Source organism: Triturus cristatus, chromosome 8 (assembly GCF_964204655.1).
Source record: "Triturus cristatus chromosome 8, aTriCri1.1, whole genome shotgun sequence".
In the NCBI taxonomy this organism is placed as follows: Eukaryota; Metazoa; Chordata; class Amphibia; order Caudata; family Salamandridae; genus Triturus; species Triturus cristatus.
This window is the reverse complement of record NC_140591.1, coordinates 54,194,125-54,207,714: the sequence shown is the minus strand read 5'-3', so window position 1 is coordinate 54,207,714 and position 13,590 is coordinate 54,194,125. Positions and strand designations below refer to the sequence as shown.

At 37.5% G+C, this 13,590-nt stretch overlaps 7 non-coding genes across 7 annotated transcripts; all 7 read right to left on the bottom strand.

Annotated features, from left to right (window-relative positions):
• Positions 1–785: 785 nt before the first annotated feature.
• Positions 786–858, bottom strand: TRNAF-GAA (transfer RNA phenylalanine (anticodon GAA)). Its single transcript has one exon. It is a non-coding gene; the product is annotated as a tRNA-Phe (tRNA).
• Positions 859–5,441: 4,583 nt separating this feature from the next.
• Positions 5,442–5,514, bottom strand: TRNAF-GAA (transfer RNA phenylalanine (anticodon GAA)). Its single transcript has one exon. It is a non-coding gene; the product is annotated as a tRNA-Phe (tRNA).
• Positions 5,515–6,608: 1,094 nt separating this feature from the next.
• Positions 6,609–6,681, bottom strand: TRNAF-GAA (transfer RNA phenylalanine (anticodon GAA)). Its single transcript has one exon. It is a non-coding gene; the product is annotated as a tRNA-Phe (tRNA).
• A 1,676-nt stretch (positions 6,682–8,357) lies between these two features.
• On the bottom strand, positions 8,358–8,430 carry TRNAF-AAA (transfer RNA phenylalanine (anticodon AAA)). Its single transcript has one exon. It is a non-coding gene; the product is annotated as a tRNA-Phe (tRNA).
• Positions 8,431–9,526: 1,096 nt separating this feature from the next.
• TRNAF-GAA (transfer RNA phenylalanine (anticodon GAA)) lies at positions 9,527–9,599 on the bottom strand. The gene has a single exon. It is a non-coding gene; the product is annotated as a tRNA-Phe (tRNA).
• A 1,675-nt stretch (positions 9,600–11,274) lies between these two features.
• TRNAF-GAA (transfer RNA phenylalanine (anticodon GAA)) lies at positions 11,275–11,347 on the bottom strand. Its single transcript has one exon. It is a non-coding gene; the product is annotated as a tRNA-Phe (tRNA).
• A 1,096-nt stretch (positions 11,348–12,443) lies between these two features.
• TRNAF-GAA (transfer RNA phenylalanine (anticodon GAA)) lies at positions 12,444–12,516 on the bottom strand. The gene has a single exon. It is a non-coding gene; the product is annotated as a tRNA-Phe (tRNA).
• Between the last annotated feature and the right edge of the window lie 1,074 nt (positions 12,517–13,590).

Sequence of the window (13,590 nt, the reverse complement as noted above, 5' to 3'; positions counted from 1 at the left end):
AAAGTATAAAATGGGATAAATTCGTCATCAAAGTTGATGGCAAGAGAGGTGGAAGCAAGTTTAGAAGGAGGACAGAAAGACAACTTTTTGTTGAAGTTATCATGTTGTTGATCAGTTGATAAAATATTTTGAGAAATAAAGAAAAAAAAACTAGAGCTGATTTCAAGAAATATTTTGCAAGAATGTAGGATCCCCTCGCACTGTGCTGAAAGTCAGGATTGAATCAGGTACCTTAAGCTCTTCAGTCTAACGATCTCCCAACTGAGATATTTCAGCCAACAAGTCCCTGTGGCCTCCTGATGTATTATTAATAATTGTAGACGATACATACAGAACCTGGTCATTCTATTTTTGTTTATAGTTATGTGTTAAAGTGTCCAGTATCATTCAGCAGGTAACTTGGTCTGATGAGTGAATATCCTTTTTAGGGGACAAGGTAGGTAGAATTTTTTTTTCTAAACTCTGAATTGACTTATACTCTGAAACACAGACCTATATGGCCAGGGTGTACAAGCTATGTCATCTGACTACTGACAGTTTTGTATAAGGGGAATTGGAGGCTGATGCAGGCAAAGCTTTACTTTAAAATAAAGCAAGAAGTTGCAAATAAATGAGGCATAGTTGAATACAAGAGAGGTGGAAGCAAGTTTGAAAGGAAGACAGAAAGTAAATAATATGTTGAATTGATTGTGTTGTTGATCAGATTGATAAAAGGTTTTGATAAAGAAGAGCGTTGATTTAACTCCAAACAGCTTTTGTGACATGAAAAGCAGAAGTTGAAATTGTGCCGAAACCCGGGATTGAACCAGGGACCTTTAGATCTTCAGTCTAACGCTCTCCCAACTGAGCTATTTCGGCCTGCTGGTAGATTGGGTCTTCATCCTTTCTTTTAAACTTCCCAAGAAAATAGATGCTCAACCTCATGCTAGAGCTATGTTTTAAGATGTCCTGTATCATTCACCAGTTAACGGGTGCAATAGGTAAATAGCATTTTTCGGATCCAGGTTAGGTAGCTTTTGTTTTTTACTCTGAATGGACTAGCACCATATTACACAGAGGTATTTGGCCTGAGTAGGTAAGCTATGTCATCTGAATACTGAAATCTGTGTTCAAGGAGAAGTGGAAGCTGATGCAGACAAGAGTTTACTTTACAAAAAAGCATGAAATAGGAAACATTTGTAGTCGAAGCTGAATGCAAGAGAGGTGGAAGCAAATTTAGAAGGAGGACAGAAAGACAATTCTATGTTGAATTGATCATGTTGTCGATCAGTTGATCAAATATTTTGATAAATAAAGAAAGAAAAACTTGAGCTGATACCAAGAAATATTTTGTGAGAAGCAAGAAACCTCTCAGACTTTTCCGAAACCCAGCATTGAACAAGGGACTTTTAGATTTTCAATCTAACACTCTCCCAACTCAGCTATTTCATCCAGCTGGCCATTTTGGCTTTCTGTTGTATTTTTGATAATTGTTAAAGATAAATGCAGACCCTGGTCATTCTATCTGCATGTGCAGTTATGTGTTAAATTGTCCAATGTTATTCAGCAGCTAAATTGGTCTGATGGGTGAATTTCCTTTTTAGGAGCCAAGTTAGTTAGAAGATGTTTGTAAACTATGAATGGACTTATACTCAGACACACAGACCTATGTGGCGAGGGTAGGCAAACTAGGTCATCTGACTACTAACAGTTTTGTATAAGGGGAACTCGAGGCTGATGCAGGCAAAGCTTTACTTTCAATTAAAGGAAGAATTGGCAAATAAAGCAGGTAAATTTGAATACAAGAGAGGTGGAAGCAAGTTTGACAGAAAGACAGAATGTAAAAAATATGTTGAAATGGTTGTCTTTTCGATCAGCTTGATAAAAGGTTTTGATCATTATAAACAACGTCAATATGAGTTGACTCCAAATAGCATTTGTGGCATGCAAAGCATAAGTTCAAAATGTGCCTAAACCCGGGATTGAACCAGGGACCTTTAGATCTTCAGTCTACTGCTCTCCCAACTGAGCTATTTCATCCAGCTGGCAATTTTGGCTTTCTGTTGTATTTTTTATAATTGTTAAAGATAAATGCAGAACCTGGTCACTCTATCTGCATGTGCAGTTATGTGTTAAATTGTCCAGTATTATTCAGTAGCTAAATTGGTCTGATGGGTGAATTTCCTTTTTAGGAGCCAAGTTAGTTAGATGATGTTTGTAAACTATGAATGGACTTATACTCAGAAACACAGACCTATATGGCGAGGGTCGGCAAGCTAGGTCATCTGACTACTAACAGTTTTGTATAAGGGGAACTGGAGGCTGATGCAGGCAAAGCTTTACTTTCAATTAAAGGAAGAATTGGGAAATAAAGGAGGCAAAGTTGAATACAAGAGAGGTGGAAGCAAGTTTGAAAGAAAGACAGAAAGTAAATAATATGTTGAATTAATTGTATTGTCGATTATCTTGATAAAAGGTTTTGATCATTATAAACAAAGTCAATATGAGTTGACTCAAAATAGTCTTTGTGGCATGCAAAGCAGAAGTTCAAAATGTGCCGAAACCCGGGACCTTTAGATCTTCAGTCTAACACTCTCCCAACTGAGCTATTTCGGCCTGCCAGCAGCTATAGTATTCAGCCTCTTTTTTTGAACAATCCCAGAACAGAGATGCAGAACCTGGATTTTCAATCTGAGGTTAGAGCTGTGTTTTAATGTGTCCTGCATTGTTCAGCAGCTAACTGGTGAAATGGGTGAGTAGCGTTTTTGGGATAAATGTTAGGTCGTTTTTCTTTTAAAACTCTGAGTGGACCAGCACTGTATTACACAGACGTATGTCGCCTGAGTAGGTAAGCTATGTCATCTCAATACTGACAACTTTGTTCAAGGAGAAGTGAAAGCTGATGCAGACAAGAGTTTACTTTGAAAAAAGTATAAAATGGGATAAATTCGTCATCAAAGTTGATGGCAAGAGAGGTGGAAGCAAGTTTAGAAGGAGGACAGAAAGACAACTTTTTGTTGAAGTTATCATGTTGTTGATCAGTTGATAAAATATTTTGAGAAATAAAGAAAAAAAAACTAGAGCTGATTTCAAGAAATATTTTGCAAGAATGTAGGATCCCCTCGCACTGTGCTGAAAGTCAGGATTGAATCAGGTACCTTAAGCTCTTCAGTCTAACGATCTCCCAACTGAGATATTTCAGCCAACAAGTCCCTGTGGCCTCCTGATGTATTATTAATAATTGTAGACGATACATACAGAACCTGGTCATTCTATTTTCGTTTATAGTTATGTGTTAAAGTGTCCAGTATCATTCAGCAGGTAACTTGGTCTGATGAGTGAATATCCTTTTTAGGGGACAAGGTAGGTAGAATTTTTTTTTCTAAACTCTGAATTGACTTATACTCTGAAACACAGACCTATATGGCCAGGGTGTACAAGCTATGTCATCTGACTACTGACAGTTTTGTATAAGGGGAATTGGAGGCTGATGCAGGCAAAGCTTTACTTTAAAATAAAGCAAGAAGTTGCAAATAAATGAGGCATAGTTGAATACAAGAGAGGTGGAAGCAAGTTTGAAAGGAAGACAGAAAGTAAATAATATGTTGAATTGATTGTGTTGTTGATCAGATTGATAAAAGGTTTTGATAAAGAAGAGCGTTGATTTAACTCCAAACAGCTTTTGTGACATGAAAAGCAGAAGTTGAAATTGTGCCGAAACCCGGGATTGAACCAGGGACCTTTAGATCTTCAGTCTAACGCTCTCCCAACTGATCTATTTCGGCCTGCTGGTAGTTTGGGGCTTCATCCTTTTTTTTTAAACTTCACAAGAAAATAGATGCTCAACCTCATGCTAGAGCTATGTTTTAAGATGTCCTGTATCATTCACCAGTTAACGGGTGCAATAGGTAAATAGCATTTTTCGGATCCAGGTTAGGTAGCTTTTGTTTTTTACTCTGAATGGACTAGCACCATATTACACAGAGGTATTTGGCCTGAGTAGGTAAGCTATGTCATCTGAATACTGAAATCTGTGTTCAAGGAGAAGTGGAAGCTGATGCAGACAAGAGTTTACTTTACAAAAAAGCATGAAATAGGAAACATTTGTAGTCGAAGCTGAATGCAAGAGAGGTGGAAGCAAATTTAGAAGGAGGACAGAAAGACAATTCTATGTTGAATTGATCATGTTGTCGATCAGTTGATCAAATATTTTGATAAATAAAGAAAGAAAAACTTGAGCTGATACCAAGAAATATTTTGTGAGAAGCAAGAAACCTCTCAGACTTTTCCGAAACCCAGCATTGAACAAGGGACTTTTAGATTTTCAATCTAACACTCTCCCAACTGAGCTATTTCATCCAGCTGGCCATTTTGGCTTTCTGTTGTATTTTTGATAATTGTTAAAGATAAATGCAGACCCTGGTCATTCTATCTGCATGTGCAGTTATGTGTTAAATTGTCCAATATTATTCAGCAGCTAAATTGGTCTGATGGGTGAATTTCCTTTTTAGGAGCCAAGTTAGTTAGAAGATGTTTGTAAACTATGAATGGACTTATACTCAGACACACAGACCTATATGGCGAGGGTAGGCAAACTAGGTCATCTGACTACTAACAGTTTTGTATAAGGGGAACTCGAGGCTGATGCAGGCAAAGCTTTACTTTCAATTAAAGGAAGAATTGGCAAATAAAGCAGGTAAAGTTGAATACAAGAGAGGTGGAAGCAAGTTTGACAGAAAGACAGAATGTAAAAAATATGTTGAAATGGTTGTCTTATCGATCAGCTTGATAAATGGTTTTGATCATTATAAACAACGTCAATATGAGTTGACTCCAAATAGCATTTGTGGCATGCAAAGCAGAAGTTCAAAATGTGCCTAAACCCGGGATTGAACCAGGGACCTTTAGATCTTCAGTCTACTGCTCTACCAACTGAGCTATTTCATCCAGCTGGCAATTTTGGCTTTCTGTTGTATTTTTTATAATTGTTAAAGAAAAATGCAGAACCTGGTCACTCTATCTGCATGTGCAGTTATGTGTTAAATTGTCCAGTATTATTCAGTAGCTAAATTGGTCTGATGGGTGAATTTCCTTTTTAGGAGCCAAGTTAGTTAGATGATGTTTGTAAACTATGAATGGACTTATACTCAGAAACACAGACCTATATGGCGAGGGTCGGCAAGCTAGGTCATCTTACTACTAACAGTTTTGTATAAGGGGAACTGGAGGCTGATGCAGGCAAAGCTTTACTTTCAATTAAAGGAAGAATTGGGAAATAAAGGAGGCAAAGTTGAATACAAGAGAGGTGGAAGCAAGTTTGAAAGAAAGACAGAAAGTAAATAATATGTTGAATTAATTGTATTGTCGATTATCTTGATAAAAGGTTTTGATCATTATAAACAAAGTCAATATGAGTTGACTCAAAATAGTCTTTGTGGCATGCAAAGCAGAAGTTCAAAATGTGCCGAAACCCGGGATCGAACCAGGGACCTTTAGATCTTCAGTCTAACGCTCTCCCAACTGAGCTATTTCGGCCTGCCAGCAGCTATAGTATTCAGCCTCTTTTTTTGAACAATCCCAGAACAGAGATGCAGAACCTGGATTTTCAATCTGAGGTTAGAGCTGTGTTTTAATGTGTCCTGCATTGTTCAGCAGCTAACTGGTGAAAGGGTGAGTAGCGTTTTTGGGATAAATGTTAGGTCGTTTTTCTTTTAAAACTCTAAGTGGACCAGCACTGTATTACACAGACGTATGTCGCCTGAGTAGGTAAGCTATGTCATCTCAATACTGACAACTTTGTTCAAGGAGAAGTGAAAGCTGATGCAGACAAGAGTTTACTTTGAAAAAAGTATAAAATGGGATAAATTTGTCATCAAAGTTGATGGCAAGAGAGGTGGAAGCAAGTTTAGAAGGAGGACAGAAAGACAACTTTTTGTTGAAGTTATCATGTTGTTGATCAGTTGATAAAATATTTTGAGAAATAAAAAAAAAAACTAGAGCTGATTTCAAGAAATATTTTGCAAGAATGTAGGATCCCCTCGCACTGTGCTGAAAGTCAGGATTGAATCAGGTACCTTAAGCTCTTCAGTCTAACGATCTCCCAACTGAGATATTTCAGCCAACAAGTCCCTGTGGCCTCCTGATGTATTATTAATAATTGTAGACGATACATACAGAACCTGGTCATTCTATTTTCGTTTATAGTTATGTGTTAAAGTGTCCAGTATCATTCAGCAGGTAACTTGGTCTGATGAGTGAATATCCTTTTTAGGGGACAAGGTAGGTAGACTTTTTTTTTCCTAAACTCTGAATTGACTTATACTCTGAAACACAGACCTATATGGCCAGGGTGTACAAGCTATGTCATCTGACTACTGACAGTTTTGTATAAGGGGAATTGGAGGCTGATGCAGGCAAAGCTTTACTTTAAAATAAAGCAAGAAGTTGCAAATAAATGAGGCATAGTTGAATACAAGAGAGGTGGAAGCAAGTTTGAAAGGAAGACAGAAAGTAAATAATATGTTGAATTGATTGTGTTGTTGATCAGATTGATAAAAGGTTTTGATAAAGAAGAGCGTTGATTTAACTCCAAACAGCTTTTGTGACATGAAAAGCAGAAGTTGAAATTGTGCCAAAACCCGGGATTGAACCAGGGACCTTTAGATCTTCAGTCTAACGCTCTCCCAACTGAGCTATTTCGGCCTGCTGGTAGTTTGGGTCTTCATCCTTTCTTTTAAACTTCCCAAGAAAATAGATGCTCAACCTCATGCTAGAGCTATGTTTTAAGATGTCCTGTATCATTCATCAGTTAACGGGTGCAATAGGTAAATAGCATTTTTCGGATCCAGGTTAGGTAGCTTTTGTTTTTTACTCTGAATGGACTAGCACCATATTACACAGAGGTATTTGGCCTGAGTAGGTAAGCTATGTCATCTGAATACTGAAATCTGTGTTCAAGGAGAAGTGGAAGCTGATGCAGACAAGAGTTTACTTTACAAAAAAGCATGAAATAGGAAACATTTGTAGTCGAAGCTGAATGCAAGAGAGGTGGAAGCAAATTTAGAAGGAGGACAGAAAGACAATTCTATGTTGAATTGATCATGTTGTCGATCAGTTGATCAAATATTTTGATAAATAAAGAAAGAAAAACTTGAGCTGATACCAAGAAATATTTTGTGAGAAGCAAGAAACCTCTCAGACTTTTCCGAAACCCAGCATTGAACAAGGGACTTTTAGATTTTCAATCTAACACTCTCCCAACTGAGCTATTTCATCCAGCTGGCCATTTTGGCTTTCTGTTGTATTTTTGATAATTGTTAAAGATAAATGCAGACCCTGGTCATTCTATCTGCATGTGCAGTTATGTGTTAAATTGTCCAATATTATTCAGCAGCTAAATTGGTCTGATGGGTGAATTTCCTTTTTAGGAGCCAAGTTAGTTAGAAGATGTTTGTAAACTATGAATGGACTTATACTCAGAGACACAGACCTATATGGCGAGGGTAGGCAAACTAGGTCATCTGACTACTAACAGTTTTGTATAAGGGGAACTCGAGGCTGATGCAGGCAAAGCTTTACTTTCAATTAAAGGAAGAATTGGCAAATAAAGCAGGTAAAGTTGAACACAAGAGAGGTGGAAGCAAGTTTGACAGAAAGAGAGAATGTAAAAAATATGTTGAAATGGTTGTCTTTTCGATCAGCTTGATAAAAGGTTTTGATCATTATAAACAACGTCAATATGAGTTGACTCCAAATAGCATTTGTGGCATGCAAAGCAGAAGTTCAAAATGTGCCTAAACCCGGGATTGAACCAGGGACCTTTAGATCTTCAGTCTACTGCTCTCCCAACTGAGCTATTTCATCCAGCTGGCAATTTTGGCTTTCTGTTGTATTTTTTATAATTGTTAAAGAAAAATGCAGAACCTGGTCACTCTATCTGCATGTGCAGTTATGTGTTAAATTGTCCAGTATTATTCAGTAGCTAAATTGGTCTGATGGGTGAATTTCCTTTTTAGGAGCCAAGTTAGTTAGATGATGTTTGTAAACTATGAATGGACTTATACTCAGAAACACAGACCTATATGGCGAGGGTCGGCAAGCTAGGTCATCTGACTACTAACAGTTTTGTATAAGGGGAACTGGAGGCTGATGCAGGCAAAGCTTTACTTTCAATTAAAGGAAGAATTGGGAAATAAAGGAGGCAAAGTTGAATACAAGAGAGGTGGAAGCAAGTTTGAAAGAAAGACAGAAAGTAAATAATATGTTGAATTAATTGTATTGTCGATTATCTTGATAAAATGTTTTGATCATTATAAACAAAGTCAATATGAGTTGACTCAAAATAGTCTTTGTGGCATGCAAAGCAGAAGTTCAAAACGTGCCGAAACCCGGGATCGAACCAGGGACCTTTAGATCTTTAGTCTAACGCTCTCCCAACTGAGCTATTTCGGCCTGCCAGCAGCTATAGTATTCAGCCTCTTTTTTTGAACAATCCCAGAACAGAGATGCAGAACCTGGATTTTCAATCTGAGGTTAGAGCTGTGTTTTAATGTGTCCTGCATTGTTCAGCAGCTAACTGGTGAAATGGGTGAGTAGCGTTTTTGGGATAAATGTTAGGTCGTTTTTCTTTTAAAACTCTAAGTGGACCAGCACTGTATTACACAGACGTATGTCGCCTGAGTAGGTAAGCTATGTCATCTCAATACTGACAACTTTGTTCAAGGAGAAGTGAAAGCTGATGCAGACAAGAGTTTACTTTGAAAAAAGTATAAAATGGGATAAATTTGTCATCAAAGCTGATGGCAAGAGAGGTGGAAGCAAGTTTAGAAGGAGGACAGAAAGACAACTTTTTGTTGAAGTTATCATGTTGTTGATCAGTTGATAAAATATTTTGAGAAATAAAGAAAAAAAAACTAGAGCTGATTTCAAGAAATATTTTGCAAGAATGTAGGATCCCCTCGCACTGTGCTGAAAGTCAGGATTGAATCAGGTACCTTAAGCTCTTCAGTCTAACGATCTCCCAACTGAGATATTTCAGCCAACAAGTCCCTGTGGCCTCCTGATGTATTATTAATAATTGTAGACGATACATACAGAACCTGGTCATTCTATTTTCGTTTATAGTTATGTGTTAAAGTGTCCAGTATCATTCAGCAGGTAACTTGGTCTGATGAGTGAATATCCTTTTTAGGGGACAATGTAGGTAGAATTTTTTTTTCTAAACTCTGAATTGACTTATACTCTGAAACACAGACCTATATGGCCAGGGTGTACAAGCTATGTCATCTGACTACTGACAGTTTTGTATAATGGGAATTGGAGGCTGATGCAGGCAAAGCTTTACTTTAAAATAAAGCAAGAAGTTGCAAATAAATGAGGCGTAGTTGAATACAAGAGAGGTGGAAGCAAGTTTGAAAGGAAGACAGAAAGTAAATAATATGTTGAATTGATTGTGTTGTTGATCAGATTGATAAAAGGTTTTGATAAAGAAGAGCGTTGATTTAACTCTAAACAGCTTTTGTGACATGAAAAGCAGAAGTTGAAATTGTGCCGAAACCCGGGATTGAACCAGGGACCTTTAGATCTTCAGTCTAACGCTCTCCCAACTGAGCTATTTCGGCCTGCTGGTAGTTTGGGTCTTCATCCTTTCTTTTAAACTTCCCAAGAAAATAGATGCTCATCCTCATGCTAGAGCTATGTTTTAAGATGTCCTGTATCATTCATCAGTTAACAGGTGCAATAGGTAAATAGCATTTTTCGGATCCAGGTTAGGTAGCTTTTTTTTTTACTCTGAATGGACTAGCACCATATTACACAGAGGTATTTGGCCTGAGTAGGTAAGCTATGTCATCTGAATACTGAAATCTGTGTTCAAGGAGAAGTGGAAGCTGATGCAGACAAGAGTTTACTTTACAAAAAAGCATGAAATAGGAAACATTTGTAGTCGAAGCTGAATGCAAGAGAGGTGGAAGCAAATTTAGAAGGAGGACAGAAAGACAATTCTATGTTGAATTGATCCTGTTGTCGATCAGTTGATCAAATATTTTGATAAATAAAGAAAGAAAAACTTGAGCTGATACCAAGAAATATTTTGTGAGAAGCAAGAAACCTCTCAGACTTTTCCGAAACCCAGCATTGAACAAGGGACTTTTAGATTTTCAATCTAACACTCTCCCAACTCAGCTATTTCATCCAGCTGGCCATTTTGGCTTTCTGTTGTATTTTTGATAATTGTTAAAGATAAATGCAGACCCTGGTCATTCTATCTGCATGTGCAGTTATGTGTTAAATTGTCCAATATTATTCAGCAGCTAAATTGGTCTGATGGGTGAATTTCCTTTTTAGGAGCCAAGTTAGTTAGAAGATGTTTGTAAACTATGAATGGACTTATACTCAGACACACAGACCTATATGGCGAGGGTAGGCAAACTAGGTCATCTGACTACTAACAGTTTTGTATAAGGGGAACTCGAGGCTGATGTAGGCAAAGCTTTACTTTCAATTAAAGGAAGAATTGGCAAATAAAGCAGGTAAAGTTGAATACAAGAGAGGTGGAAGCAAGTTTGACAGAAAGACAGAATGTAAAAAATATGTTGAAATGGTTGTCTTATCGATCAGCTTGATAAAAGGTGTTGATCATTATAAACAACGTCAATATGAGTTGACTCCAAATAGCATTTGTGGCATGCAAAGCAGAAGTTCAAAATGTGCCTAAACCCGGGATTGAACCAGGGACCTTTAGATCTTCAGTCTACTGCTCTCCCAACTGAGCTATTTCATCCAGCTGGCAATTTTGGCTTTCTGTTGTATTTTTTATAATTGTTAAAGATAAATGCAGAACTTGGTCACTCTATCTGCATGTGCAGTTATGTGTTAAATTGTCCAGTATTATTCAGTAGCTAAATTGGTCTGATGGGTGAATTTCCTTTTTAGGAGCCAAGTTAGTTAGATGATGTTTGTAAACTATGAATGGACTTATACTCAGAAACACAGACCTATATGGCGAGGGTCGGCAAGCTAGGTCATCTGACTACTAACAGTTTTGTATAAGGGGAACTGGAGGCTGATGCAGGCAAAGCTTTACTTTCAATTAAAGGAAGAATTGGGAAATAAAGGAGGCAAAGTTGAATACAAGAGAGGTGGAAGCAAGTTTGAAAGAAAGACAGAAAGTAAATAATATGTTGAATTAATTGTATTGTCGATTATCTTGATAAAAGGTTTTGATCATTATAAACAAAGTCAATATGAGATGACTCAAAATAGTCTTTGTGGCATGCAAAGCAGAAGTTCAAAATGTGCCGAAACCCGGGATCGAACCAGGGACCTTTAGATCTTCAGTCTAACACTCTCCCAACTGAGCTATTTCGGCCTGCCAGCAGCTATAGTATTCAGCCTCTTTTTTTGAACAATCCCAGAACAGAGATGCAGAACCTGGATTTTCAATCTGAGGTTAGAGCTGTGTTTTAATGTGTCCTGCATTGTTCAGCAGCTAACTGGTGAAATGGGTGAGTAGCGTTTTTGGGATAAATGTTAGGTCGTTTTTCTTTTAAAACTCTGAGTGGACCAGCACTGTATTACACAGACGTATGTCGCCTGAGTAGGTAAGCTATGTCATCTCAATACTGACAACTTTGTTCAAGGAGAAGTGAAAGCTGATGCAGACAAGAGTTTACTTTGAAAAAAGTATAAAATGGGATAAATTCGTCATCAAAGTTGATGGCAAGAGAGGTGGAAGCAAGTTTAGAAGGAGGACAGAAAGACAACTTTTTGTTGAAGTTATCATGTTGTTGATCAGTTGATAAAATATTTTGAGAAATAAAGAAAAAAAAACTAGAGCTGATTTCAAGAAATATTTTGCAAGAATGTAGGATCCCCTCGCACTGTGCTGAAAGTCAGGATTGAATCAGGTACCTTAAGCTCTTCAGTCTAACGATCTCCCAACTGAGATATTTCAGCCAACAAGTCCCTGTGGCCTCCTGATGTATTATTAATAATTGTAGACGATACATACAGAACCTGGTCATTCTATTTTCGTTTATAGTTATGTGTTAAAGTGTCCAGTATCATTCAGCAGGTAACTTGGTCTGATGAGTGAATATCCTTTTTAGGGGACAAGGTAGGTAGAATTTTTTTTTCTAAACTCTGAATTGACTTATACTCTGAAACACAGACCTATATGGCCAGGGTGTACAAGCTATGTCATCTGACTACTGACAGTTTTGTATAAGGGGAATTGGAGGCTGATGCAGGCAAAGCTTTACTTTAAAATAAAGCAAGAAGTTGCAAATAAATGAGGCATAGTTGAATACAAGAGAGGTGGAAGCAAGTTTGAAAGGAAGACGGAAAGTAAATAATATGTTGAATTGATTGTGTTGTTGATCAGATTGATAAAAGGTTTTGATAAAGAAGAGCGTTGATTTAACTCCAAACAGCTTTTGTGACATGAAAAGCAGAAGTTGAAATTGTGCCGAAACCCGGGATTGAACCAGGGACCTTTAGATCTTCAGTCTAACGCTCTCCCAACTGAGCTATTTCGGCCTGCTGGTAGTTTGGGTCTTCATCCTTTCTTTTAAACTTCCCAAGAAAATAGATGCTCAACCTCATGCTAGAGCTATGTTTTAAGATGTCCTGTATCATTCATCACTTAACGGGTGCAATAGGTAAATAGCATTTTTCGGATCCAGGTTAGGTAGCTTTTGTTTTTTACTCTGAATGGACTAGCACCATATTACACAGAGGTATTTGGCCTGAGTAGGTAAGCTATGTCATCTGAATACTGAAATCTGTGTTCAAGGAGAAGTGGAAGCTGATGCAGACAAGAGTTTACTTTACAAAAAAGCATGAAATAGGAAACATTTGTAGTCGAAGCTGAATGCAAGAGAGGTGGAAGCAAATTTAGAAGGAGGACAGAAAGACAATTCTATGTTGAATTGATCATGTTGTCGATCAGTTGATCAAATATTTTGATAAATAAAGAAAGAAAAACTTGAGCTGATACCAAGAAATATTTTGTGAGAAGCAAGAAACCTCTCAGACTTTTCCGAAACCCAGCATTGAACAAGGGACTTTTAGATTTTCAATCTAACACTCTCCCAACTGAGCTAATTCATCCAGCTGGCCATTTTGGCTTTCTGTTGTATTTTTGATAATTGTTAAAGATAAATGCAGACCCTGGTCATTCTATCTGCATGTGCAGTTATGTGTTAAATTGTCCAATATTATTCAGCAGCTAAATTGGTCTGATGGGTGAATTTCCTTTTTAGGAGCCAAGTTAGTTAGAAGATGTTTGTAAACTATGAATGGACTTATACTCAGACACACAGACCTATATGGCGAGGGTAGGCAAACTAGGTCATCTGACTACTAACAGTTTTGTATAAGGGGAACTCGAGGCTGATGCAGGCAAAGCTTTACTTTCAATTAAAGGAAGAATTGGCAAATAAAGCAGGTAAAGTTGAATACAAGAGAGGTGGAAGCAAGTTTGACAGAAAGACAGAATGTAAAAAATATGTTGAAATGGTTGTCTTATCGATCAGCTTGATAAATGGTTTTGATCATTATAAACAACGTCAATATGAGTTGACTCCAAATAGCATTTGTGGCATGCAAAGC